Consider the following 25405-nt stretch of genomic DNA (forward strand, 5'->3'; position numbering starts at 1 on the left):
GCCGCAGGCTACTTGGCGTGTGAATCCTTGGAGGGGGTTAGACTTCACCCTGGGAGTGATGAAAACGCGTTAAGGAGTGTGAGTTAGATGATTCACGAGGTCAGAAGATGGGAGAAAGTGACAGAGTAAGATGCAAGGACGAGGTTGGGTGAAGAGTTCATACCAAACACCCTCAGGGAGTCTTCCTTTATACTAGTAAGTGCCCGCTGTGTGGGCCGCCTGGGGTGGGGGCCAGCTGGAGGCACCCCAACAAGAGCAGACAGCTTAGAACTGGACGTGAATAGCCTGTGAAACCCTGAGCTGACCTGGGCGAGAGGTCTTGGGAGAGAGCTACCTAGTCCTTTGTTCAAGGTCACACTTATAGACGATGTGAACTTGGGCAAGTTAACCTCTCTGTGGCCTCCGTTTCCTCCTGCAGAGCGGCAATGATAAAGCTACCTGCCTCCTAAGGGTTAAGTGACTCAAAGGATGTGCCAAGCACCGAGGACATAGCCTGACCTGTAGTAAGCCCTCGGTCGAGGTTCACGGTCACCGCGACCTGATATACCCTTGGGCACTGTTCATCCGACAGTCGCTCGGTGCCCACCTTCTGCGGGTTAGATGCCAGGGATACAGAGAGAAATAGCACCTGTGCTCTGTACTCCACGATTCCCCAATATTTGCATTTTAAATTGGAGCTTTAATTTAACGCCAAAATGACAAAAAAAAAAAAAAAAGAGAGAGAGAGAGAGAGAGAGAGAGAGAGAGAGAGAGAGAGAGAAATTCTTACATCCTGGTAAAGCCACGCAATGTTTTGTGTAAGGAGACTTTCAAACTGGCGGCTGTTGCTTCTTCTTGCCCTGAATGCCAGGAATTTCCCTGAACTTCCCAACAATCCAATGAGGTCGGCACCATATTGTCCGGCCTGTTTTACACAGTAAAAATGCTCTCGTTTACACAGCTAATTACACAGTTAATAAGGACAGAGGTGGGGGTTAAGTGTTACCTACCCCCAGAGCTTAGAGCTATCGTGAGCCAAGCCATGTGCTCTAGTGCCTCTGAGGGAACAGACGTGGACGCCCACCTGGTGTCACCGAAAAAGAAAAGGCCTTCAAAGCGAGAGGCAACAAGCTTTCATTTCAGATCACAGAGGGCTGTGTGGGGCCACTGGTCCGAGCACAGGCCGACGGTGCTCGGTTAGGGGACAGAGACGATGGTGTGCTGGAGGGAGGAGGAGGCACAGACACACCAATAGGAGGTGCAGACAGCAGAGTGGTGTCTTCAGTTTTCAGACTGTAGTCATCAGTTGGGTAGTCATGTCTGCTTTCTTGTTATCTTCCCAACAGTTCTCTGAGGCTCCAGGTTGCTTAGACCCAACCCAAAGGTTACTTTGCCCGGTTTTAGCGCCCTCACGGTTTGAGACCTACAGCAGGCGAGGCGGCTCCTCTGGCGTGGCAGCTCTGGCTTCATTGTAAAGTGGCCCCGCTTATATATTTTTTGACACTAGGCAGAAGGCGGCATAAGCTGCAGCAAGACTAATTAAGGAAGGTATTTTCAAGAGCGGGGAATAAGACAAATGAGAGAGGGTCAGCCAGGGGAAACGGAGACACTCTTCATAAGCTTACTGTGTTCTGTCTGGAGGCAAGAAGTCAAATTAATACTTCTCCAGCACTGCACACCCACGGACACGTGCTTCTGCCCTGCCAGGGCCTGTGTCCAGGTGCTACTGCCTTTGATTAGCCCCGGAAACCTAACAGCACAGGAGACCTCACCAAAAACTAAAACACGAAATGCCCTCCCTGCCACTAACGGACGTCCGGATGGCTGGGTGGGCTTTAACACGCAGCTGTTAGTCAGGAGATGAGGAAGGACTTGGAAAGCTGAGACCCTGGGGTTCCAGTTGGTTGCAGTTAGCAATACGGTCTTCTCCCAGGCGTGTTTGGAACTGCGTGGAGGTAGCTCTCCAGTGACTGGGGGGCCCCATTCCTTTTAGTGGGCAAGGGCCAGGCCTGCTAAACATCCTGTAACCAGGTCAGTCCACCCAAAGAATCCCGCCCCCCAACACCCTGGGCAGCCCTGTGGAGAAATCACGGTCGCCATGTTCAGGTACCAAGCCCCAGAGGCGCTCCCTGTGGCATGTGACTCTGTTGAGCAGACGGAACCTAGCTCTGGTGGTAGGGCTGGGGTGGCGACACACTCCTTGACTCAGTTTCCAGTTAGGGTGAGATCAACTTCCCCCTTAGTCTGCTCAGGCGGCCGGAACAAGTGGCCTAGACTGAGTGGCTTCAACAAGAGGAACTTATTCTCTCACAGTTCCGGAAACTGGGGCGTTGGAGAGCAACCTTCTGGCTGGCTGGTTCCTGCTGGCACGGCTGCCTTCTCTCTGTGCACAAATGAGCTCTCCTTGTGTGCGGGCGGGGAGAGCGACAAGCTGCAGCGTCTCCTCAGAGCACTGATCCCATCGAGGGTCCTGCTCTCAGGGCCTCTCCTAACCCTGATCGCCCCCAAAGACCTGTCTCCAAACACCATCACACTGAGGGCCCGGGCCTCAACGTACAATGGGGTTGGGGGAGGGGGAGGCGTTCAGTCCAGAGCAGCCTCACAGGGAGGTCTGCTTGATGGCTATTTGAGTCCTGCAGAAGGAGCAAGTCACTCTGTCCCTTGGTGATGGAAAGTCAAGAACTCTGGCTAAAAACACGTAACCATCGCCTCAGGGGCGAATCCAAATTCAGAGATTTTAGGAGCCAGGTGCTAACAGCAAGCGTCTAGGTCCTTGGTCGGCAAACTGCGGCTCTCGAGCCACATGCGGCTCTTTGGCCCCTTGAGTGTGGCACTTCCACAAAATACCACGGCCTGGGTGAGTCTATTTTGAAGAAGTGGCGTTAGAAGAAGTTTAAGTTTAAAAAATGTGGCTCTCCAAAGAAATTTCAGTCATTGTACTGTTGATATTTGGCTCTGTTGACTAATGAGTTTGCCGCTGGTCTAGGTCAATGGAAGTCTTCAGCAACGAGTTAGATGCAATGTTGGTGGAAATTCCTAGTTTCCCAGCATGCACCTGGGCCTGGCTTCTGGGAGGCAGCCCTGAGGAGCCCACTTACTTCATGACATGGAAAAACTTGGGATGCTACACGGAAGAGCTTCATTGTGGTGCTCCATGGAGCTTTTGTTCGAGGAGCACGAGGCTTGGGAAGGGCCCTCCGGAGGCGCTGCGATGCCCTCAGAGGCCGGGGACACTGTGCCCTCCTGAGCGCGCGCCTGAGCGCGGGTTCGATTCCACAGGGCGGCCCTGCTTTCTCTTTCTCGAGTCCATCATCAGGATCCTGCACCAGCACCCTGGCGCCTACCACAGAGTCAGAGTCTGTGGTTTCAAATGACGGCGCCCCGTTCACACTTGCTTCCACGAAATAAAGTCACCCAGCACTCATCCTGGGACACCCAGATGCGCCTCGGCCTCAGGCACCTGTAGATTCAGACACCCCAGCTCCTCGCTGCATCCTCAGGGGCCACCGGCTGTCAGGGCCGAGGGGGGCAGGGGGAGGCACGGCGGGGGGAGGGCGCCGGCCACTGCTCTGGGGTGCGGCCTCGCGGTCTCAGGAGCGCCAGCGAAGGTCCAGGGACACCGGGACAGGCCTGGCCTCGGTCGGGGCCAGGAGGGGTCTGTCACGGGCGCACTGCTTGGCTCAGTGCCCCTGAACCTCACAACCTGAGAATGGGGATTGGGCCAAACGCTGTCAGGGCCCCAACCACAAGGCCTGGCGCTCACCATGCCGCCCGTGCCTGCCCGGGGGCTTCCCCAGAGAGTGGGCACACGCCCGTGCACAGGACACGGCAGCACTATCAGCCAGGTTCTGCCCCGGAGCAGCCGCAGCTGAGGGCGGGGAGAAATGGCAGGAAAACACCCCTTGCCTGCCGGGCACCCTCACTGGGCCGCAGCCGTCCCAGGACTGAGCTCTGAGTCCTCCCCGCGCGGTGGCAGCCTTGGCATGCCCTCTGTAGGCCGCTGGGCCTCCCCGCTCCCCGCTCCCAGCGGGCCCTCTGTCTTCAGAAGAAGCTGCTGTGGTCAAGTCCTGTCCTCGGTGACTTCCCAGGGAACCGAGCTACCCCAGCCCCAGCCTGAGGGCAGAGGTCGCGCTGTCACAGAGAGGCCCTTCCTATCTAGGGCGCGGGTTCTATGTTCTTCAGTGCCCGTGGGTCACCCAGGTCCTCCGGGAGCAGGTGGCCAGTGGGATTCCCACGCCAGGCTAGGATGTGAAAACACACACGAGAAGTGGACAGGAAAAGCCTGAGGGAACCTGCAGACTGCCACGCTGGTCTGACTCCAGTGAAGGAGGGAGGGTCGGACGCGCGGACAAAGCATCCTGGAAGGCGGCCCCTCCAGGAGCGGCCTGCTGGGCCCCGCTGTGCCTGTGGCTGGGAAGTGTGGCCGTGGTGCACTGTGGGAGTGGATCTCAGAGCTCAGGCGCTGGGTCACTGGCCAGTTCCAGCCCCTGCCGCCCACAGGGCACACTGGCTACACCGCTCTTATTGCAGAATCCCACTCGTCAGAGAACTCGGAGGCTTTGCAGGCCACTCGGAGTCTGCGCCTCAGAAAGCCTGTTGGGCCCACATGAGAGCACACCCACGGAAGTCAGCGCTTCATTAAAAAAAGCACAAGGAGGACCCGTAGGACCCAGGCCCTGGCAGTTGTGGCATTACTTCCTACAGCAGAGGACCTGGTTGGTGGGTGGACGCGGGCGGGAGCGAGGCTGCGCAGATGCCTCGGTGCCCAGGCGGAGAGCAGAGCCGTTCTCGGTGTCGCAAACCCCAGCCTGCGTTCTGTGTTTCGCCAGGTGCTCCTCAAATAGGTCCTCAAATAGCATCATTTTGCTCAATGTTGTTTCATGCAACATCACTTGGTTGCTGAGATGCCATAGAAACTTAAGGTTTTCTTTTCTTGGACAATCATTTTATTTAAGAAATCAAATTGATAGACGGGGTAGAAAATTATGGTTGCAACTTCACATAAAGACACAAGACCAAACTTAGAATTACTTGCTCAGGTCATTCCGAATGGAATGAAGTTCTCTAGGTGCTCACAATCAGTGCAGAGATGTGTGGTTATACTTGCTTTTCAGTCGACATTCACTCGTTTCCGGTAAGACCCCACACTTGGTAAGGTGAAGTCGGCAGAGGCAGACATGAGCAGGAACGATAGCCAGCACAGAAGGTCGCCAGGGCAGAAAGCCCTGGGTGCCTAGCAGCAAGCAAAACTGGAAACAAGTATCGTGGGTGGGCCCTCGCCCCCAGGGTGACCTTTCCTCCCCAGCAGAGCCTGATCCTGTGTCTGGCCCTCCCCTGGCCTGTCCCCTTGGCCAGTCTGTAGTCACGCAGTAGGCCCTTTGGCAGAGGAACGAGGGAGGGGAGAGTAGCCTCCCATGATGCCCACACCAGCCCAGCACCACCCTAGAGGTAACCCTAGGCCTCAGGCGGGGGTCAGCTCCAGGCCCAGAAAAGTGGCAAAACCAGAAGAAGCAACACCATGGCTGACGTCAGGACCAGCTGCATTGGCCAATGAGACCCTGGCCTCGTGCCGACCAATCAGTAGCAACCATGACCCTGAAAGGACAGCCCGGAGAGCTAGTGAATACCCTACTGAGACCCGCCCCTGAGACCTCCCATAAGTCCCAGCTTTGGAAACCAGGTAAAAGCCCGTAAGACAAAGGGCCTGCTTTCTCTCAGGAGCACACCCGAGCCTTTCCTTCTCTCTCTTTCTCCTAGGCCCACGCCTTTGCTTCCTTTCTCCTGAGCTCCAAGGGCTACAGTCCCGGAGGCCACGCCTGCCCCTCCATGGACAGCTGAGAAGGTGAGTGTGAATGTTAATGCAATGCAAGCTTTTCTTTGCTTACAGCTCTGAAATTGCCTTACAACTTTTTGCTAACACAGACATCAACAGGTTCACTTCAGTACACTGTCTAAGGGAAAGGAAATAAAAGAACACAGCCTGGCATTTGGGCCCAGTCTCCCATTTTCCAGGCATGGATCCGGATTCCAGAACGATGGCAGGACCACTGTCCCGTCTGGCAGGGGTTGCTTCCGCCCCGTGGGCCGTGCTCTGCACAGCGCCTGCACATTTTCATTTCAGCTCTAGACGTGCGGGTAAGCCCATGCACGTGCTACCAGCTCCATCCCCGCGGCAGTTACTCTGTCTACCGAACCTGGACAGCCACATTGGGTTCTGGATTGTTGCATGAAGATCAAGCTTTCTGAATGAGGGAAATCAAAAGCTTATTTTCAATTTCTGAAATAAAGGCATTTCACCCGGCTGGCCGACATGGCTCAGCTGGTTGGGTATCGTCCTGTGCACCAAGAGATCCTGGTCAGGGCACATGCCCGGGTTGGCTCAATACCCAGCAGGGGTGTGCAGGAAGCAGCCGACGGGTGTTTCTCTCTCAGGGATGTTTCTATCTCTCTCTCTCTCTCTCTAGAATAATTTTTTAATTAAAAAATAAAATAAAGGTATTTCAAGATTACTGGTAAAGAGCACTTTATAAATAGCACTATTCATAAGCAAATATTAATTTGTTGATAATTCTAAGAAACAGGATGTGCTATTTTTAGATATAGAAGATTTGTATTTATGTCATTAGGTTTAGATAAATTAAGACTACAAGTGGAAGTGTTCCAGGCTATTTAATCAAGTGACTTACAACGTACACGTTCCTGAGTACCCCCGTGGGGACAGGGCAGATTTCCAAATTCTTCTGCGTTCAGCGTGAAAAGTGTTTCTTCCCAAGAAACTAAACTTTCACTCAAATGTGCTTGATTGAATAGGAGAGTTGGGTTCATAAAGCGGACTCATTGCAAGCGTTGTGTGTAAATCACAGGCCTCAGTACAGAGCTCTCGTCCATCTTCCTGCCTCGCGTCAAGAGGCACCGTGAGCCTCCGCGCCTGCGCAGCACGTGCTGCATCGGGCCGGTCACCAAACTGCCCAGGTTCTCGGCCCCGCGGCCCCGCACACAGGCCTCACCCCCGCCAGGGCTCCGGGCTCCGGGCCGGCGCAGAGATTGTCCCGGGACCTGCTCTCCCAGCTGCAGAACCCCGCTCCCACAGCTGGATTACCCTGGTGGCCCAGTGACAGCGAGAAGCTTCCACACACTGTCTTCAACGGGCAGCGCCTCGGAAGCCCGGCCGTCAGCAGCAGAGGCCGCCAGTCGCTGGGCCTCCTGAGCAGCCCTAGGCGACGGGGTCGCCCCTCTCTTCATCTCAGTCAGCTGTGGTGAAATAGGTTTGTTCCAGTGCTTTCCATTGGGTTAAGTGATGACTTACTGTAAATCTCACGTCTGATCCAGAACCACTAAAAGTGATTAAAATCTCACTTTCTAGGAGCTGTTCAAGAAAGGAGGTCTTTGGAGTCTCCCCCACGTTGGGAAGGGGGTGCTTCATGCCGGCAAAGCCCTTCCCATTCCCAAACCCACTGGGGCGGCCCCATCGCTGCTGAGTCCAGACCAGGCTTTGGCAAACCACAGCCCTGGCCCAATCCAGATGCTGCCTCTTTTATAGATAAAATTGGATTGGAATGCAAGCCCCCCGATCCCCGGCGCGCCCCCCCCCCCTTAACCCTTCGTCTGTGGCCTGCACTCCACAGCAGAGGCTGTAGGACCCACAAAGTCCAAACTGTCCTATCTGTTCCTTAAAGAAAACGTTTGCTGACTGTGGACGAAAAGGGGCCACGTGCTCACCTGCCAGGCTCAGGGAGGCCTGCCTGGCGGCCTTGCAAACTCAGACTAAAGCAACCACAAAGGAGGGTCTGAAAGTAAATATTTTCACCTGAAAGCAGCTGATGGTGGGAGACCATAAACACTCACTGTTTTATCCAGTGAATTGTGACTGTTAACTGGCCTGCACCCGCCTGTGTGGAAGAAGCCTGTGTCTGTCATTTCACTTTTTATCCAGTCCCAGAGGCTTCCCCGCTTTGCTTTCTCCCGCCTCCCTAACCTGTCACCAATGGATTTCCTGTAACTCACTTACGTCCCCTCTTTTGATTGTAATTTATAAAATAAGCTGCAACACTGCCCTTCTCCGGATCACTATCTCAATCTGCTGAGATTCTGCTTTCCAGCATTTGTTGACAGTTTGGTTCTATTAACGTAAAAAAAACATTCAAACCTGTCAAGCATTTTTGTGAGTTTATTTGAGCCAAACTGTCAACAATTGCTGGGAAGCAATATCTCAATGGATTACATTGAGATATTGTAATCCGCAATATCTCAATGGCGGGTTACATCTATTTTTAAACGTTGCAATCAAAGCGGGGGGTGTAGGTGGGTTACATGAAATCCATTGGTGATAGGTTAGGGATGCAGGAGAAAGCAAGGCTGGGACACCTCTGGGATTGGATGAGAAGTAAAATGATGGACACATACTTAGGTGGGTGCAGAAACAATTAACATGATAATGAAGGAATCTTTGGTCTCTGTCCTGGTGCCCAGCACATTAGGTTGTGCCCCAAGGGGTCCAGAAAAAGGGAAGTTACAAGTTACCCAGACATTTCAAGGGTATGTTGTCATAGATGCAAAAAGACAGCTAGGCTCAGTTAAGGTAAAGGTTAATCTTGTCAGTGAAAATACTGGCCTAGGACGTAACTACCCACCATCACTGCTATTAGTTCAAGTTTAATTTCATACCATCCTTTGTGGTTCCTTTAGGTCTCTGAGAGTTTGCAAGACTGCCATGCAGGCCTCCCCTGAGATTTTAGCTTGTGGCCCCTTTCGTCCACAGTTCAAATAAACTTACAAAAATTCTCCACAGGTTTGAATGTTTCTTATGTTGACATGACTCTGGTCCAGATTATTTCCTAAGACAATGGGAGGGAAAGAAAGAAAATATAGTAGAGAATAGGAGGAAAGTATAGGAGAAATATAGGAATGAATCAGAGACAAAAAGGAATATGTGTAGAAGATTACTTAACCCTCCTGCCGACCTCATGAGGCGGGGATGACCTGTGAGGAAATGGCGCAGGAAGGGCTTACAGGATGTGCTCAAGGTCACAGGCAGAATAACCCAGGCTTTTCAGCTTCACCCCACTTGTAGGAGCCACTGTGTCACCAAGGGGGTGACCTCAACGTGATTTTGTAGGTTCCATCCCCAGAAGGGGGCACGTAGGAGGCAGCCAATTAATGATTCTCTCTCATGATTGATATTTCTCTTTCTCCCTCTCCCTTCCTCTCTCTAGATTAATAAAAAAACCACCTCTTTAATATGGGAGTTTTGAAATATTCTATAACATTTGAATGAAAGCACCTTGAACTCAGAAAAGCTGTGTGTGTGCTGTGTAACAAAGCTCTAAGAAAGGCCATCAGTGCTGCAGCTGAAAGAAATGGATGCCAGCCTACCAGGTAGACATGAGGGAACCCCAACTGAACACTGTCATCGGTGCTGCAGGCCAACCCAGCCGGTTGCTGTGAAGATCTCACTAGCTTCATCTATTGATTGATTGATTTTGTTAACCCTCACATGAGGTTGTTTTTTTCCATTGATTTTTAGAAAGAGTGGAAGGGACAGGGAAAGAGAAAAACATCGAAGTGAGAGAGACATCGATTGTTTGCCTTCTGCACGCACCCCAACCAGGACTGGGGATTGAGCCTGCAACCCAGGTACGTGCCCTTGACCAGCATCGAACTTATGACCCATCAGTCCTTGAACCAACGCTCTAGCCCAGTGGTCGGCAAACTCATTAGTCAGCAGAGCCAAATATCAACAGTACAATGATTGAAATTGCTTTTGAGAGCCAAATTTTTTAAGCTTAAACTTCTTCTAATGCCACTTCTTCAAAATAGACTCGCCCAGGCCGTGGTATTTTGTGGAAGAGCCACACTCAAGGGGGCAAAGAGCCGCATGTGGCTTGTGAGCCTTGGTTTGCCGACCACTGCTCTAGCCACTGAGCCAAACTGACCAGGGCTAATTAGCTTTATTAAGTGACTAGAGGCCCGGTGTACGAATTTGAGGGTGGGGTCCTTCAGCCTGGCCAGCAATCGGGGCCAATCGGGGCTGCGGGAGGTTGGCCGGCTGGGGGAGGTTGGCTAGCAAGCCAGGGGGAAGGGCCACGAGGGTTGGCTATGGGAGAGCACTGACCACCAGGGGGTAGCTCCTGCATTGAGTGTCTGCTCCCTGGTGGTCAGTGCACATCATAGCAACTGGTTGTTTGGTCATTCGGTTGCTTAGGCTTTTATATATATAGATTTATCAATCCAGCAACATCTTGTCTATCAACTAGAAGGATGCTCTGAGGAGTTGTACAAAACAGAGTTTTTATGGGCAGAAGGAGGGTGGGATTGAGAAGTTAAGAGTGGTTTACGGATTATTTCAGGCAAGGATGGCTTCCCTTAGGGCAGTGGTTCTCCACCTTCCTAATGCCACGGCCCTTTAACACAGCTCCTCATGTTGAGAACCGCTAGCAGGGTCACCTAAGACCATCAGAAAACACAGATATTTACATTACGATTCATAACAGTAGCAAAATTACAGTTATGAAGTAGCAACGAAAATAATTTTATGGTTGGGGGTCACCACAACCTGAGGAACTGTATTAAAGGGTTTCGACATTAGAAAGGTTGAGAACCACTGCCTTAGGGGAAGACAGGGGTCTTATCAGGCAGGTAAGTGAGAAAAAGATGACAGCAAAACTCGGGTCATGATAGCTACAAAAATAATCCAGAATGTTGTTGTTCCCTATCTCCCCCCCCCCCCGGACCCCCGGCTTTTCAGCTTCACCCCACTTGTAGGAGCCACTGTGTCACCAAGGGGGTGACCTCAACGTGATTTTGCAGGTTCCATCCCCAGAAGGCCTTAAGGCCCAACTGCTTTCCATTTAGGAAGAGCTTTGGCCTCAGCTCGCACCCCACGGCAATGGTCTGCCTCATCTTGATGGCCGCACTGTAACAAGACAACATCAATACGAAGACTCCCTAGCACTGAGAGCACACTGTCCGACCTAAAGGTCGACCATCCATTAGCCTTTGGGTTGATTTATGACCAAAAGGAGGATGTGCGGAAGAAGTGGCGATGTAATAAATCACAGATCTCCACCTGGGCAGGGCGGAGTGGCAGTCACACCAGGCCTGTAACTTCTTCAGCGAAAGGGTTTAAGCCAGCCCTGTCCATTTTTCTTGAGCATGTAGGTTGACACACCTATGAAAGGCCAGGTTAGTACCCCTCAAGAGAGCACCTAATTTTAACTGCCTTGCTTTCTCTGCCTTTCTGTAATCTTCTTTGCTCCCCTCCTTAATTACAAATGCATAAAAGAAAGGGCAAAACGACTATTCTCTGGAGCATTTGAGATCTTGCTTTCTATCATATGTTGTCAGTTTGGTTCAAATGAACTCTTATAGAAATTATCTTTAGGTGTGGACGCTTCTTATTCCGCCGTGGCTGGGTCCAGGGAGGGTTTGGTGGAGACGCCTGGGGAAGCAATGGCTCTCTACCAAGCAGCACGGCATGTGTCAGCATTGGCGTCCGGTATTCCTCCCTGTGGCCAAACCACATGCACTGCACTTACCCACGACACGCTCTTCTCTCTCCTCTGTGTTTACAAGTCTGCTCCTTCTTCATAGGACATTTTAGCTGCCATTTCCCCCACATAGTGCCATACGGAAGTCACCCTAATAATCTGCATTCCCACAGCGCTTCCTAATGTGCCTCTGCTGGGGCAGGCCGTCCCCAACACATCACAGGTGTGTGTGCCATCCCCTCCTCAGACAATCACATTGGCTCACAGGCTCAACTCAGCTTGCAGGTGCATGCCAAAGTTGACAGTGCATCCTATCTAATAAAGAGCTAATATGCTAATTAGACCAGACAGCAGAACGACCTTCTGGAACGACCAGTGGGTGGGGCTGTGGGACTGCAAGGCAGCCTGGGCTGTGAGGGCCGAGCCCCTTGCACGAATTTCGTGCATCGGGCCTCTAGTATATACATATTCAGTGAGAAATTCCAGATTTCAAAACTTTTATTCCTGGCTTTTCTTTTTAAAAAAAATATTTATTTATTTATTTAAATGTATGGAAATTATTGGGGTGACATTAGTTAATGAAATTACATAGGTCTCAGGTGTACAATTCTATATACATCCATCATCTGTATATTGCATTGTGTGTTCACTACCCCAAGTCAAGTCTCCTCCTGTCACCATTTATCCCCGCTTCCCCTCTGGTAACCACCATGCTGTTGTCTGTGTCCATAAGGTGGTTTTTGTACTAATCCCTTCGCCTTTTTCACATGGTCTCCCTCCTCCCTCCCTTCTGACAGCTGTTGGTCTGTTCTCTGTGTCTGAATCTGTTTCTATTTTGTTTGTTAGCTTATTTTGTTAATTAGATTCCACATTTCAGTGAGATCATATGGTATTTGTCTATCTCTGACGGCTTATTTCACTTGGCATAATACGCTCCAGGTACCTCCATGCTGTCGAAAAGGGTAAGATTTCCTTCTTTTTCACAACTGAGTATTCCATGGTGTAAATGTACCACAGCTTTTATCCATTCATCTGCTGATGGACACTTGGGCTGTTTCCAGATCTTGAGTATCCTCTCTAATAAAATGGTAATATGCAAATTAACCATCACTCTGCTACATAAGCCATGCCCACCAGCCAAGCCAGCCCACCAGCCAATTAGGGCGAGTATGCAAACTAACCCCAATCCAAGATGGCTACAGCCACAGAGAGCAAGGTTTCCCAGGTAACAGAACAAGCCAAGCTTTCCATAGCCGTTGCAGGCCTAAGCCTCCACTCAAGCTACAAAGTTTCAATTATAGAAGGTAAACAAATTCAAACAAATGGCGGCAGAATGGAGCTTGAGAGAGCAGGCCAGGGTTGCCACCAGCAACAGGGGAAGCAAAGCTTTCCGCACACCCTGGCCGGGCTCACCTGCTTAAGGCTACAAAGTTTCAATTGTAGAGGTGAATTAACTGCCACAGAAATGGCTGCTGCCCCAGAGGGAGCAGCAGGCTTGGCTCCGCTCCAGGCTACAAAGTTTCAATTGTAGAAGGAAAATAAATTCCAGATACCAGAGCCTCCGCTTGGGTTGCCAGGGGGCGTGGCCGGCCTGCAAACCACCACAGGCCCCTCGCTCAGGCCGCCCCACACCCCAAGGGAACCCCCACCCTTATCTGTGACACCCTTCAGAGCAAACCAGCTGGCCCCCACCCGTGCACCAGGCCTCTATCCTATCTAATAAAAGAGTAATATACAGATTGATCATCACTGCAACACACAATATAGCTGCCCCCATGTGGTCAAAGATCCTGCCCCCATGTGGACACAAGATGGCCACTACAAGATGGCCAGCCGGGGAGGGCAGTTGGGAGGGACCAGGCCTGCAAGGGAGGGCAGTTGGAGGTGATCAAGCCTGCAGGAGAGGGCAGTTAGGGGTGACCAGGCTGGCAGAGGAGGGAAGTTGGGGGCAAACAGGTTGGCAGGGGAGCAGTTAAGCATCAACCAGGCTGGCAGCAGAGTGGTTAGGGGGTGATCAAGCTGGCAGGCAGAAGCAGTTAGGGGCAATCAGGAAGGCAGGCAGTCAAGCAGTTGGGAGCCAACAGTCCTGGATTGTGAGAGGGATGTCCGACTGCCCGTTTAGGCCCGATCCCACCAGGATCGGGCCTAAACGGGCAGTCGGACACCCCTCCAGGAGTCCCAGATTGGAGAGGGTACAGGCTGGGCTGAGGGACAACCCCCCGCTGTGCACGAATTTCATGCACCGGGCTTCTAGTTATAAATAATGCTGCAATGAACATAGGGTGCATATATTCCTTTGAGTTCATATTTCAGGTTTCTTCAGATATATTCCCAGAAATTGGATTGCTGGGTCATAAGGCAGTTCCATTTTTAATTTTTTTGAGGTAACTCCATACTACCTTCCACAGAGTTGCACCAGTCTGCATTCCCACCAACAGTGCATAAGGGTTTCCTTTTCTCCACATCCTCGCCAACAGTTGTTGTTTATGGGTTTATTGATGGCAGTCACTCTGGCAGATGTGAGGTGGTATCTCATGGTGGGTTTAATGTGCATCTCTCTGATGATTAGTGATGCTGAGCATCTTTTCTTATGTCTCTTGGCCATCTGTATGTCCTCTTTGGAGAAGTGTCTGTTCAGGTCCTTTGCCCATTATAAGTTGGATTGTTTTTTTGGTATTAAATTTTATAAGTTCTTTTTATAAATTTGGGATATTAACCCCTTTTCAGATGCATCCTTGGCAAATAAGTTCTTCTACTTAGAGGGTTGTCTTTTCATATTGTTGATGGCTTTCTTTGCTTTGCAAAAACATTTAGTTTGACAAGCTCCATTGTTTATTTTTTCCTTTGTTTCCCTTGCTGGCAGATATATATCAGAAAACATATTGCTACATGAAATGTCTTAGATTTCACTGCCCATGTTTCCTTCTAAGATTTTTATGGTTTTGAGTCTAACATTTAAGTCTTTAATTCATTTTGAGTTTATTCTTGTGTGTGGTGCAAGAAGATGGTCTAGCTTCTGTTGTGTTTTTTTTTTTTTGCATGTGTCTGTCCAATTCTCCCAACACCACTTATTGAACAGACTATCTTTACCCCACTGTATGTTCTTGCCTCCTTTGTCAAATACAATTTGACCATAAAGGTGTGGGTTTATTTCTGGGCTCTATATTCTGTTCCACTGACCTATTTTTTGTATTAAATTTATTGGAGTGGCATTGGTTAAAAAGATTATGTAGGTTTCAAGTGTACATTTCTATGATACGTCATCTGTATATTGTATTGTGTGCCCACCACCAATGTCATATCTTCTTCCATCACCATGTATTGGCTCCCGTTACTCTTTCCTATTCCCCCGACCCATCTGTGACTGTTCAGGTTTATTTTGTTTTTGTGGTTCCATATATATTTTTGGACTATTTGTCTTAGTTCTGTGAAATACACATTTGTGCCTTCATAGGAATTGCATTGAATCTATACATTGCTTTGCATAGTATGGCCATTTTAATGATGTTTGTCTTTTTCTGTCCATGTGATACCATCGTAATGAACCTACTAGTGCTTATGAATAACAGGAAAGGGGCAAAGGGAGGCCAAATATTGCAGCATGCTGTCTGTGCAGCTTTGCCAGGAAGCTGCAGCTTAACACTCCCCGGGGAGCCGCCAGCCTAGTCCCTGCAGATCACTGGGTGGAGAATAGATGCTTGTCCAGTGTAGTCTGGGTGACATAGGAAAGGTACACCTGTCAGTCACACCTGGGACCAGGTCATTGGCAAGAGGAGGCATGGCCATTGCAAGCGCGGGGAGGTTTGAGGTCCATAAACCCCCAAACAAAGGAGTTTGCTCTCTTGGCTCTTGGCCCTCTTTGTCTCCCCTGCATCTGCCCACATGTGGACCGCACACAATGCACTGGTGGACTGCAGCCACCCTGATGCTGCACTGGACCCGGCTCCACCATGCAAAGGAAACTTCGGATGCTGGCTTTGCTTCCAGCTCTACTGAATCCCCAGCTGCACACCTTCCAGATCTGGATTAGGGAAATGGGACTTTAGAAACCCAGAGTTGCAATGCCATGTGAATAAAAATCACTCATCCTCCCATGGGAGTCTCAGAAAATTCTTCTTCTCAAGATATCGTAAGGACTCTATCCCCAGCACCACCAGGGGAAGAGGATACCCACTTCCACTGATCACACATGAACAGAAAGATGCTTCCACTTATTTGTATCTTCTTCAGTGTCACATAATTTTCTGAGTACAGGCCTTTTAAATTCTTGGGTAAATTTATTCCTAAGGTGTTTTATTTTTTCCGATGCAATTGTAAATGGGATTGTTTTCTTATTTCCCATTATCCTATATAATAAAGAGCTAATATGCTAATTAGACTGAACAGCAGAATGACCATTCGGACATCCTTCCGGATGACCGTCTGGACAACCTTCCAGATGAAGTCGGGGCTGAAAGGGGCTGTGAGGGCTGGCTGAGGCTGCGAGGGGCTGTGAGGGCTGAGCCCTTACATGAATTTCATGCATTGGGCCTCTATTCTCTATATATAAAAAGCCAGGGTTGATACACCCAAAACGACTGAAAGCTTGACCAAACGCCAGGCTGTGTGCACAGCAGGCAAGCAGGCTGAACTGCTGACCTCTCCGAGAGAGAAAGAGAGAGAGAGAGAGAGAGAGAGAGAGAGAGAGAGAGAGAGAGAGAGACAGATCAGCAGCAGTGGCAGCTGCTGGTGAGGCCCGGAGAGAGAATCAGGGTGATCAGACCCTGCTTCTCTCTCCGGGCCTCACCAGCAGCCATGCCTCTCTCTCCCTCAGAGGTCAGAAGTTCAGCCCACTCACCAACAGCCTGGACCAAATGCCAGGCTGCATGCACAGCGGGCTAGCAGGAAGAACTGCTTATCTCTCAGAGAGAGAGAGAGAGAGAGAGGTGGGGCTGATCAGCATCGGCAGCGGCTGCTGGCGAGGTCTGGAGAGAGAAGCAGGGTAATTAGACCTTGCTTCTCTCTCCAGGCCTCTCTCTCTTTCTCCCCCAGAGGTCAGCAGTTCAGCTTGCTCTCCAGCAGCCTGGGGAAGCTGCTGATCAGCCCTGCCTCTATGATCAGGCCTGGAGATAGGCCCAGAGATGCTGACTGTAGAAACCGACCAATCAGAACCTACTCTGGGTGAACTGCGAAGACAGAACCTAAGGTGGGGGCTGAGGAGGGGTTTTAAGGGCAACAGCTGTTTGGTATAAGGTATAAGAAAGTGATTCAATTTTTTAATGACCGGTTTGGCAGTACAGTGCATATGGCTGGCTATCAGCCCAGATATAGGGATTATGGGTTTTTTTCTGCCAAGAGCATCTCTTCCTCCTAAAAAGGCTCCCCTCCACCACCATTTAAGCAATCCTATCCTATGTAATCTATCTATACCAATAAAAGGGTAATATGCTAATTAGACCAGGTCGACCGGCCATCTTCCAGATGTCTGACTTCCTTCTGGACAAAGCCCTGGTGGTTGGGGCCGAGACAGAGGCAGTTAGGGGCAATCAGGCTGGCAGAGGAAGGCAGTTGGAGGTAAGATCAGGTCGGCAGGGGAGGACAGTTGGGGGCGACCAGGCCGACAGGGGAGGGCAGTTAGGGGTGATCAGGAAGGCAGAGGCAGTTAGGGGCGACCAGGCAGGTAGGCAGAGAGGTTAGGGGTGATGAGGCCAGCAGAGGGGCAAGGTAGGGGCAATCAGGCTGGCAGGCAGAAGGGTTAGGGGCAATCAGGCAGGCAGGCAGGCGAGTGGCTGAGAGCCAGTTCTCTCAGATTGCAAGAGGGATGTCTGACTGCCAGTTTAAGCCCGATCCCTGTGGAATTGGGCCTAAACAGGCAGTCGGACATGCCCTGAGGGGTTCCAGATTGGAGAGGGTGCAGTCTGGGCTGAGGAACCCCCCCTCCGTGCATGAATTTCGTGCACCAGGCCTCTAGTTGGTATATAAAAATGCACTGATTTCTGTATTTTTATTTTGTATCCTGATACTTTACTGAACTTATTTATCAGTTCTAGTAGTTTTTTGGTGGAATCTTTAGAGTTCCCTATATAAAGTATCAAATAATGACAGTTTTACTTCTTCCTTTTACAATTTGGATGCCTTTTTTTTTCTTTTTCTTGTCTGATTGCTGTGGCTAGGACTTTCAGTACTATGTTGAATAAGAGTGGTGAAAGTGGGCATCCCTGTCTTGTTCCCAATCTTAAGGGAAACACTTTTAATTTTTGCCCATTGAATATGATGTTGGCTGTGGGTTTGTCATACATGGCTTTTATTATATTAAGGTATGTTCCCTCTATTCCCACTTTGCTGAGAGTTTCTGTGGTGTTTGTTTTTTTTATCATAAATGGGTGCTGGATATTATCCAGTGCTTTTTCAGAATCCATTGATATGATCATGTGGTTTTAACCCTTTGTTTTGTTTATGTGATGTACCGCCTTTATTGATTTGTGGATATTGTACCAACCTTGCATTCCTGAAATAAAACCCATTTGATCATTGTGTATGATCTTTTTACTGTATTGCTGGATCCAGTTTGCTAATATTTTGTTGAGAATTTTAGCATCTATGTTCATTAGGGATATCCTATCTAATAATAGAATAATATGCAAATTAACCATCACTCCGTGACAAAAAATGGCGGCCCCCATAGCCACAAGATGGTGGCGCCCTGTCTGCTGAAGCAGGAAGGCTGACTCCACCTCCGGAGGGGGCGGATCCCGTGTCCCTGCTCCACCTCTGCTGCAGTGTCTGGGCCTGTCAGCCCCGCCGGGGTTCGTGGGGACCAAGCAGCAAGGCTGGATCCACCCCCAGACATGGCAGACAGAGCCCGGACAACAGGGCTTGGCAGCTTCCTTGGCGCAGCTGCGGCGGGAGCACCCCTAGGCCTGGCAGACAGAGCCTGGACAACAGAGCATGGGGACTTCCTTAGTGTGTAGGTGTGGGCGAAGCCCCCAGGCCTGGCAGACAGAGCACACTGCAAGGCATTGGGGCTTCCTTTGCATGGCGCATGGGGAGGCAGGCAGAGAGCGACAGCAGGGCATGGGGGCTTCATCTCCATGGCTGCAAAGAGCAGAGAACCACAGGAGTGGGCCTGAGCCATCAGTAGGACATCCCCTGAGAGCTCCTGGATTGTAGAGGGTGCAGGTTGGGCTGAGGGACCCCCGTGCATGAATTTCGTGCACCGGGCCTCTAGTTGTCCTATAATTTTCTTTCTTTGTATGGTCTTTATCTAGTTTTTGAATTAGGATAATGCTGGCCTCATAAAATAAGCTTGGGAGTTTTCCCTCCTTCTGAAATTTTTGGAATAGTTTGAGAAGGGTAGGTGTTAGTTCTTTGAATGTTTGGTAAAATTCACTAAGGAAGCCATCTGGGACCAGGACTTTTGTTTGTTGGGAGTTTTGATTACTGCTTCAGTTTCACTAGTTATAATCTGTCTGTTCACATTCTCTGATACTTCCCAATTCAGTTTTGGAAGATTGTGTGTTTCTAGGAACTTACCCATTTCTTCTACGTTGTCCAATTTGTTGGCATCTCGTTGTTCATAATATTTCCTTAGAATCCTTTGTATTTCTGTGGTGTCAGTTGTGAGTTCTCCTCTTTCATTTCTGATTTTATTTTTTGGATTCTCTCTCTCTCTCTCTCTCTCTCTCTCTCTCTCTCCATCCCCCCCCCCCCCCCCCCTTTTGATGAGTCTGGTTAAAGTTTGTCAATCTTCTTTTATGTTTTCCAAGAACCAGCTCTTAGTTTCATTTATCGTTTTTGTTTTTGTTTTTTTGGTCTCTATTTTATTTCTGCTTTGATCTTTATTGTTTTCTTTCTTCTACTCATTTGGGGCTTTGTCTGTTTTTTTGTTTTGTTTTGTTTCCAAGTTCCTTTAAGTGTAAAGTTAGATTATATTTTTGAGATTTTTGTTGCTTCTTGAGATAGGCTTGTAATGCTATGAGTTTTTCTCTTAGAAATGCTTTTGCTCTGTCCCCTAGTTTGGGGGGTTTTGTGTTCTCATTTTCATTTGTTTCAAGGTATCTTTTGATTTATATCTTGACTCATTGTTAATCCATTCATTGTTTAGTAACATGTTATTTAGCCTCCATGTCTTTGTGTGTTTTTCAGTTTTTTCTTGTGATTAATTTCTAGTTTCATACCATTGTAGTTAGAGAAAATGCTTGTCATAATTTAAATCTTCTTAAATTTATTGAGACTTATTTTGTGTCCTAACATGTGCTCTATCCTAAAAAATGTTCTCTATACTCTTGAGAAGAATGTATATTCTGCTGTTGGTGGTGAAATGCTATGACGATATCGATTAAGCCCACCTGATCAGCTTGTCATTGAAGGCTGCTTTTCTTGTTCATGTTGGCTTGTTTACTGTAGCACCTACAAGGGGCTGGACCTGTGACTCAGGCGTCCTCACCAGAGGTCGGGCTCCCCGTTTCCCCACGATGCCCATGTGGCCTGTTTTATCTTTTTTTCATTTCCTGCCTGGTCCCTATCCGCTCTGAGGCTCCAGCCCTACTGTAACCGCTCTGAGGGCACAACGTACAGTGGTCCCTCCTTGTCTGCAGGGGACAAGCTCCAAGACTCCGGGTGGATGCCTGGACCCGCGGTGGTACTGAAGCTAGGATACTGTGTTTCCTCGTGTACAGACCTGCATGCCTATGACAAGGTCTATCTTGTAAACTGGGCAATGTAAGAGATTAGCAACCACTGAAAATAATAGGGACCCACCATAACAATATAGTGCAATGAAAGTTATGTGAATGTGGCGTCTCTCTTTCTCAAAATACCTTCCTGTGCTATGTGTACAGCATAGACACACTGGACAGAAGAGTAACTCATGTCCTCGCTGTTGGGGCAGAATGCCACTCAGAATGGCACACAATTGAAAACTTATGGATTATTTATTTCTGAAATGTTCCACTTAATATTTTTGGAATGCTGTTGACTGGGAGTAACTGAAGCCACAGAAAGCAAAAGCATGGATATGGGGTTGACTGTGTCCTTTTTTGACCTTCGTATACTACGATAGTTATAAGCATGGATTTTGGACCCAACCCACTAAGAGTTCTGCTTAGTACTGATGCTCACTAGCCCTGTGACTTTCCTTTTTGTAAAATGCAAATAGTAACACTGTAGTGCCTGCCTTATAGGATACCTGTGATGATTAAATGAATTAATACATATGAAGTACTTCCAACAGTGCTTGGTGTGGTAGAAGCAATCCAAGGTCAGCTTTATGTTTTAGTAATTCTTACAACAGAGGAAATAGACTGTTTTCCCAGGACCCGGTACACCCGGGATGCATGCAAGCACTTGGAGAGTAAATACATTCAGTAACATTCACCAGAGCCTCACAGAAACTGCTGACACAGGGAAGTAGACTGATGCCCATCCGCACGGGCAGCCTGGAGGAAGTATCTGAGGGTTACGGGGTGTTGGGACTCCCTCAGTCTCGGCCTGTGAAAAGACATCTGTGTATGCATCTAAGAAAACACTATTTTCTTGAATGGTGGAGTAGCAAGTAATCCTTCAATAGATGATCTGGATTCCAAACAGAGGCTCCGCACACTTTCTCCTCCGAGGTGCTGGGGGACAGTGTGGGGAAGGTGAGGCGTGGTGTAGGGCCTCATGACTTACTCAAATTGAATGGTCGCTTGGAAGAGCTGCGAGTGTTAGTTGATAGAAATGTGGGGACATTTGAAGTTCCTCCCTACACCAACCCTCTTGTAGGTACAACTTTCAGTCTCCATCAATGGCCAGATGCCTGCTGAGAGAACGGAGTAGCAATAAAAATAGTACCTCCATTGCAACGCATGGCAGACACGCAGACAGCTCCTGGACACACCTGCTCCACGGTGTCTCTCAGAAGGAAGGTTTGGGGGAGCCCAAGGGCTTTCCTGGCTGACCCCGGAACTGTGGTAGTAATTCTAATTAAAAATGACTTTGTCCCTACGGTGAATACTTTATGGGTGAATTTGGCTAAGCTCAAATCAGAGGAGGGAAACTTCATCTTCCTCACCAAGGCCAACAGCTGGAAGAGATTTCAAAACCTTCCTCATTAAGGTAGATGCTTTTATCCTGGAATTCTTTCGGGAATGACCTCAGGGAGAATTATGTCAGTGAACCGTCATCCCAGGGCCCAAAGTTCTTACTTCTGACCAGGGGGCCCCAGAGCCCGCCACAGACTAATCACCACAATCCCACCCCGACTTACCGGGGAGTGAGCGGTATGGTTTCAGATCAGAGCTGCTGTGGCCTGAAACTCCTGTGATGAGTTCCCAGCCCCAAACTTGGAGGTTCTCCAGGAAATCTCTCCAGAGTATCACAGGAAGTCAGAGGGATGGAACAGCCGGGGTCCCTGCTGAACATCTGAACATGATGATCTTTTGGACGAGTGATTGTGGGTGACCTGCGGGGAACAGTCACGCAGAGGGGGAGGGGACGGGTGCAGCCGGAGAGCAAGCCCAGCAGGCGAAGGCAAAGGCGGAGCAGGCGGAGGCGGTGCCTGTGGTCACCTCTGGCCTGGCCACCATCAAGCACCCGAGAGTGAAGTGCAAGAAAACCAGCTCCCGTCTCGGCTCTGCCCCTGGTTTCCTCGTGCCCTTAGCGAACCGCCTGGCCTCTGTAAGGAGATGGGGTCAGCCATTGAGTCTCCAGTGCCTGCAGGGACCAGGCTGGGAACACCGCCCTGCGCCCTGCGGAGGAGCTGGGGAGGCCTCAGGGCGGAGGGAATGTTGGTGAGTGTGGATCAGAGCGCGCCCCGGCTGAAGGCCTCCAGGCGCTCTGCAGTGACAGCTGCCTAGCTCAGCCCTGGCTCTCAGCCAGCAGACAAAGGACGCAGGGCTGCACTCTGCTCGAGCCCGAGTGTCTGAGACCCTAAAATGGGTAAGTGAAGACACCGGTCACACTCTTGTCTTAGACACAGAGAAACGGGTTTGTGGCCTGCCTGTGTTAGTGTCAGCACGCCACGCCCCCGGGCTGGGTCCCTTGCTCTGTCACTAACTGGTAGACCCTGTGTGTACCTCTAAAATTCAACAACCTCAACACCAAAATATTTTCCGTAGGTTTTCTGAAAATTCATTTGGTGGCAAAACTGACCTGAGTGATTTAGAGATAAGGCTTATACCAGCGGCTAGTAAAGGGCCAGATGGTAAGTGCTTTAGGCCTTGCAGGTCACAGCCACTCAGCTTGGCCCGGTGGGGAAAGCAGCAAGGACAAGTGGGCGTGGCTCGGTTCCCACAGCACCGGCTCCTGCAGGCAGTGGGACTGGGCCTCAGGGCCAGGTCTGCTCACCTTGATGGATATGACTCACTTAGCTAGTCACATACTTTGCTGCAGAGTTATGGATGGTTCTGATCATGGTGCTTGCTGAACATCTCACATCACAGTGGGAGAATAATGGCTCCAAAGGTGTCTACACCCTCCCTGACACCGAGGGCATGTTACCTCCATGGCAATGTGGCTGTGCAGATCTGATCACAGTGAGCCCCACAGGGGATGGGGAGGGCCTGCATTACCCACAAGGCCCGGGGCCATCACATGGGTCCTTCCAGGAGAGCCGCAGACCCAAGTGGGCCAGGATGGGAGCAGAGGTCAGAGGAGAGGGGCTTGACAGTGCTTTGCTGCTGGCTGTGAGGAGCAGGAGCCCCAGGCATGCAGGGGGCTTCTGGAGCTTAAGGCGAGGACACAGGTCTCCCTCCAGAGCAGGTGGGAGCCTTAGGTCTGCCAAGGGCCATTTGGATACTTAAAACATCATTCGCTTAATACGCACTGACTGTAACTGCAGGTCCCTGTGAGAAAGCTCCTAGATTTATTGAATTTCGAGTCCCACCTGCGGTTGCCTGGGCAGGGCCAGGCCAAAGGATTTTTCGGGCCTTAAACAGCCGAGGGCCGGATGTCCCCACCCCTGCTCTAGAGCCTCCAGAGGAATGCAGCCCTGCTAATACTTTAGTTTTAGGTTTTCTGACCTCCAGAACTATAAAATAATACATCTGTATTGTTTTAGGCCATTCAGTTTGTGGTTATTTGTTACAGTGGCAATATAAACTAATACAGAGATATAGTGTAATATGGTATATGCACTAAATTTCCTTTCTAAAATAGAACATTTATGAATTTAAAACTTGATGCTAAAAGTCTTAGCTACTGGCTTATCTTGAGCAAATATTTCAGCTCCCTGTACCGCAGGTGCCCTTTGACAGCTGGTGCACACTGCAGCCTCACTCAAGGTCGTTGTGGAGGACATGGTAACACTTCCAGACCCTTCGAGGAAGGCTTTGATGCGCACACTCTCAGGAGTGCGGTTGGCAGTCAGCTGAGAAGAGGTCCCCGCAGCTGCAGGAAGCCCTTGAGGGAGGGGGCACATCTGTCTGACCAAGGGGGTGGGGGCAGAGGAAAGCCCGGCCCTTTCCAAAGGCTGGGAGTCAGGACTCTGTCAGCACACATCACTCTAAAGTTTTTCTTTTAATTCACTCATCCTCCACCCCTCCCCTTACAACCATCAGCTTGTTCTCTATACCTAAGGGTCTGTTTCTGTTTTATTTTGCTTACTCATTTCCTCTGGTTTTATTTTTTTACATTCTGCTTATGAGTGTAATCATATGGTCTGACTTAATTCCTTTAGTATAGTACCTTCTAGGTCCATCTATGTTGTTGCAAATGGAAAGATTTTATATTTTACTAGAGGCTCAGTGCACAAAATTCATGCACGGGGAGAGGGGGGTCCCCTCAGCCCAGCTTGCACCCTCTCCAATCCGGGCCTGCTGGCTCCTAACTGCTCACCTGCCTGCCTGCCTGATCGCCCCTAACTGCCTCTGCCTTGGCCCCTGCCGCTGTGGCTTTGTCCAGAAGGATGTCCGGAAGATGTCTGGTCTAATTAGCATACCCTTTTATTAGTATAGATATGGTTTAAGAAATGGTTTGATTTCATTTTTGCAAGTGTCTATTCAGTTTTCCCAGCACCATTTAGTAAAGTAACTGTCTTTATCCCATTTTATATTCTTTAATCTTTGTCATAGATCAATTGACCATATAAGAGAGAATTTATTTCTGAGCTCTCTATTCTATTCCATGGGTCTATATATCTGTTTTTATTCCAGTAGCATACTGTGTTGATTATTGTAGCTCTGTAGTATTTGATATCAGGTATCATGATGTCTTCTGCTTTGCTCTTTCCTAAGATTTCTTTGACTATTTGGGGTCTTTTGTGATTCCATGTAAATTTTAGGATTACTTGTTCTAATTCTAAGAAGAATGCCATTGGTATTTTAATAGGGATTGCATTGAATCTGTATATTGCTTTATGTAGTAAGAACATTTTAACAAGATTAATCCTTCCAATCTATGAGCACAATATATCCTTTCATTTATTGAGAGCTTCTTTAATTTCTTTTTCAATGTCTTACAATTTTCAGAGTACAGGCCTTTCATCTCTTCAATTAAATTTGTTCCTAGGTATTTTATACTTTTTTATGTAATTGTAAATGAGATTATTTTCTTAATTCTTCTGACTGTTCATTATTGGTGTATGAAAAGACAAAGTCACCCCTGAGGTCCTGCCCCAATGCCAGACCATCCGGTTCCTCCCCATATGTGCCTGGGTGCCCCAGAGCCGCTGTAGCTCAGAGGTATCGAGTCCAAGTATGTTCAGGCGCCAGTCCTTTAAAAGGAACAGCTGGGTCTCCAGCATTCTCCGTGTCTCTCAACCACACTATCTGCTGGTTTTTACAGCCCATAGTTATGGGGACCTCTTTTCCTAGCTCTGGAACCCTGGGCTGGGCATTTGGTGTGGGGCTGGGACCCCTTGTTCCTCAGGCAGCCTCCTCAGAGACGATCTCCCTTCCGATGAAAAAAGCTGCACATGGGGGTGCCAGCCCAGCCCATTCCGCCCCTCCCACCAGTCTCGGTGTGCTTTCTTCTTTACTTCTCTA

The 25405-nt window shown here is 49.4% G+C and overlaps 1 long non-coding RNA gene across 1 annotated transcript in view; it reads left to right on the top strand.

Moving 5' to 3' along the window:
- LOC129147122 (uncharacterized) overlaps nucleotides 1–25405 on the top strand; it is a 35526-nt gene that overhangs the window by 5836 nt on the left and 4285 nt on the right. The window contains exons 2-4 of the long non-coding RNA XR_008554452.1: nucleotides 5737–5821; nucleotides 9192–9354; nucleotides 9503–9612. This is a non-coding gene — a long non-coding RNA (uncharacterized LOC129147122). The remainder of the gene's footprint in view (nucleotides 1–5736; nucleotides 5822–9191; nucleotides 9355–9502; nucleotides 9613–25405) is intronic.

The sequence above is a fragment of the Eptesicus fuscus genome, chromosome 18 (genome assembly GCF_027574615.1).
Source record: "Eptesicus fuscus isolate TK198812 chromosome 18, DD_ASM_mEF_20220401, whole genome shotgun sequence".
Lineage (NCBI taxonomy): Eukaryota > Metazoa > Chordata > Mammalia > Chiroptera > Vespertilionidae > Eptesicus > Eptesicus fuscus.